This window comes from Schistocerca americana, chromosome 1 (genome assembly GCF_021461395.2).
Source record: "Schistocerca americana isolate TAMUIC-IGC-003095 chromosome 1, iqSchAmer2.1, whole genome shotgun sequence".
NCBI lineage: Eukaryota > Metazoa > Arthropoda > Insecta > Orthoptera > Acrididae > Schistocerca > Schistocerca americana.
In genome coordinates, this window is record NC_060119.1 from 1,005,913,356 (window position 1) to 1,005,917,458 (window position 4,103).

The 4,103-nt window shown below is 46.9% G+C and overlaps 1 pseudogene; it reads left to right on the forward strand.

Moving 5' to 3' along the window:
- The first annotated feature begins 3,580 nt into the window (after positions 1-3,580).
- On the forward strand, positions 3,581-3,698 carry LOC124555887 (annotated as a pseudogene).
- Positions 3,699-4,103: the final 405 nt, after the last annotated feature.

A 4,103-nucleotide genomic window follows, 5' to 3' on the forward strand; every position in this document is an offset into this window, starting at 1 on the left:
CTTTAAAATATGATAACGCTCACCAAATAGCGCTGTTGTAACCCAACATGCTTTAGAGAGATTGGACAAGTTGCCTTGACCTGTTCGATTACCAGATATGTCTCCAAGCGAGCACATACAGGACAGCGTCAGAAGACAACTCCATCGTCATCCACAAACAGCATTTACTGTCCCTGTAATAACCGATGAAGTGCAACAGGCACGGAATTCGATCCCACAACTGACATTCGGCACCTGTACAACGCAGCGCACGCGTGTCTGCATGCTTGCATTCACACCCTGGCAGGCACGCAGTTACAAACGTACCATTTCCAATGACGTATCTCACGCCTACGTTCACCTGTGATGTTGCAATGTTTATCACTTAAATACGTAACCTAGACAAATGTATTCCCGAAATTTCATTACTTTATTTACGAGAGTGAGTCAAATGAAAACCTTAAATATTTTTTTAAATATTATTTATTGAGCAGAAGTGGTACAAAGCTGTATCACGTTTCAACGTAACCTCCCCCACGCTCAATGCAAGTCCTCCAGCGCTGACAAATTCCATAAATTCCTTTAGAAAAAAATTCTTTTGATAGTCTGCGCATCCACTCATGCACCGCATGGCGTACCTTTTCATCAGAACCGAACTTCTTTCCTCCCATTGCGTCTTTGAGTGGTCCAGACGTATGGAAATCACTTGAGGCAAGGTCTGGTGAGTATGGTGAATGAGGAAGACACTCAAAATGCAGGTCTGTGATTGTTGCAACTGTTGTACGGACAATGTTGGGCCTTGCATTGTCATGTTGCAAAAGGACACCTGCTCACAGCAATCCACGTCGCTTTGATTTGATAGCAGGCCGCAGATGATATTTTAGGAGATATGTCTATGATGCACTGGTGACAGTGGTCCTCTAGGCATGTAATGCTCCAAAATGACACCTTTTTCGTCCCAAAAGAGAGTCAGCATAACCTTCCCTGCTGATAGTTCGAAACTTCTTTGGTTTTGCTGATCAGTAATGGCGCCGTTTCCTGCTCGCCGTTCTCATCATTTCAGGAGTCAACCGCTGTGGCACCCATCTTGCAGACACTTTGTGAAACTGGAGAACATCATGCACAATGTGGTGTGCTGACCCATGACTAATCTGTAAACACGCTGCAATGTCATTCAGCGTCACTCGGCGGCTTTCCTTCACTATGGCTTCAACTGATACAATGTTCTGTGGAGTCACATCTCGTTGTGCCTCACCTGGACGAGGAGCATCTTCCACTGAAGTCACACTATTTGCGAACATCCTACTCCATTCGTAGACTTGCTGCTGTGACAAACATGCATCACCGTACTGAACCTTCATTCGTCGATGAATTTCAATAGGTTTCACACCTTCACTACGCAAAAACAGAATAACAGAACGCTGTTCTTCCCTGGTGCAAGTCGCAAGTGGGGCGGCCATCTTTATGCTGATACTGCGACGGTATGTGTGCAGCAGCACTATGCTGCCACCTACAAGCCATTCTGCACGCTGTTTGTTGCACGCTTACCAACGTACAGGATAACGGCGTGAAATCTCAATTTGTTATTACAAATTTAAGGTTTTAATTTGGCTCACCCTCGTAATTACTTTTTGGTGTCGCGCTTTTCTTCCCGCTAGTGTATTATGAGAAGTATGTCATTGAAGTACCACCAAACCTTTTCATCTCAGCGAAGTTAATTCGAAAAATGAGAGAGAATGTGTTACGATCTGTTTGTCAATATTGCGTATCGGTTTGAGTATCTGTTAGAGCGGTGGCAAACTGCCGATACCACATTGAGTCCGTTGCCTAAGTGTTACGGGGCGTGCTTTGTCCCGGCCTGGGACGCTGCCGCCCGCTCGCTCGGTCCGCGCCTCGCCCCTCGCCTCCTTTTTAATTCCGGTACACGCCATCACGGCAACAATGGCGCCCCGCGCGATAACGCGAGTGTGCCGTCGGATTAGCGGTGGCGAGTTCCTCGCAGGCGGCGCCCGGCGCGGCGACGTCATCACTAGCGCCGGGGCTCATCGCGGGAATGGCTTCCTCTGCCTCCTCCCTCTTCCCCCCCCCCTTTCCGCCATTCTTCGCCTCAGGCACCGCCAGAGCCCCCTTCTCACAAAAGAGGCGCCTCGCTGTGGGAGGGGTATCGCAAACGACACCACGTTGCAGCGTGGACCCAGGATTCACAATCCGATAGCCGCGTACTGGGCCAGTAGCTGCCGATAGCTTCCGTCAGATGTGAGTGCCGTCACACAGAGAGGCCCTCTGCTCGGCTTCACAACATTAATGGTCCTTTTACCGTATCTACATCCATACTCTGGAAACCACTGCCAAATACGTGGAAGAGGGTAACTCCCACTGTACCATTGCTGTATTACTATTGAAACACATTTGAAATTATGTTACAATCTCACGCGCTATATTCATACAAGTACATGTGCTAATTCAGTGTATTTTCTTATATAGATAACAGACTAAAAGAAAATAGCAAATAAGTAAACAAATATACCAACAATTCCTATACATACCAAGTACTAAAGCGTACCGGTAGATGAGTGGTCAGCGCGACAGAATGTCAAGCCTAAGGACTCTGGTTCGATTCCCAGCTGGGTCGGATATTTTCTCCGCTCAGGGACTGGGTGTTGTGTTGTCCTTATTATCATTATTTCATCCACATCGACGCGCAAGTCGACGAAGCGGAGTGCAATCGAAAGACTTGCAGCCGGCAAACGGTCTACCAGACGCGAGGCCCTACAGCGTACGGGTTCGAACATGGCCGTTATTCAGCAATCGTATACTAATTTCAGATAGGACCAAACAGCCAACTGGTTACACGTAAACGGTAGGCACATTGACCTAGGTTTCAACAACTACTAGGGGTGTCTTCATCAGAACGAAACGTTGCCAAATTATAAAAATTTATTGTTAAAGAAACTGATGTTGTTCCAAATGTGTGTGAATTCCTAAGGGACCAAACAACAGAAGTCATCGGTCCCGAGACTTACACACTACTTAAACTAACCTATGCTAAGAACAACACACATACCCATGCCCGAGGGAGGACTCGAACCTCCGGCGGGAGGGGCCACGTTTCATTCTGATACAGATACTTCTAGTAGGTGTCAAAACCTCGATCAATGTACCTACCGTTTATGTGCAGTGGCTGTTTAATCCTGTTTGAAGAAAGGTAATAGAGCGTGAATGACCTAACAACTACACGCATATATTTATATATTTCAGACATGGAAGTGACTATTGATACGCGGTTTTCACGTAACTGAAATGTAAGAAAGGGAGCATATTTTCAGCCAGTTCACAGATTTTGAGACGTTGACAGAAGTGCAATTTTTTTTACAACGGATACAGATTTTCAACTGGGATAAGGCCTACTGACAGCAAAATATTAAAAGTAAGGTAAATGAGAATGCCAGTGGTGTTCTTTGCAGGAAGTAATTTCAAGTAGTTTACGAGTTATCGTTTTGTGAACATCATAAACATCGACAGGTGTTTGTTTCATCGTATTGCTAAGATGATAGGCGAAAATGTTACGTTTGCTTATATTGTGTTCTGTATATGTTACCTTGGCAACGGCCTTGCCGCAGTGGATACACCGGTTCCCGTCAGATCACCGAAGTTAAGCGCTGTCGGGCGTGGCCGGCACTTGGATGGGCCACCATCCGGGCCACCATGTGCTGTTGCCATTTTTCGGGGTGCACTCAGCCTCGTGATGCCAACTGGGGAGCTACTCGACCGAGTAGTAGCGGCTCAGCTCAAAGAAAACCATCGTAACGACCGGGAGAGCGGTGTGCTGACCACACGCCCCTCCTATCCGCATCCTCATCTGAGGATGACACGGCGGTCGGATGGTCCCCATGGGCCACTTGTTACCTGATGACGGAGTGCTATATGTTACCGTGAATGACCGAAATTGGAGAATGTCGACTTTCATCGGTGAACGTCAGCAGATACCAAACACGTCGGTGAAAGATCAAATATTTCATTACATTATTGTGCATTCGGACTCTCTCCGGTGTGTGTCGACAATCACAGATACGTTATGGTGGAGGTCCAAAACAGAAGAGTCAAAAAACAAGCGACTCGCACTC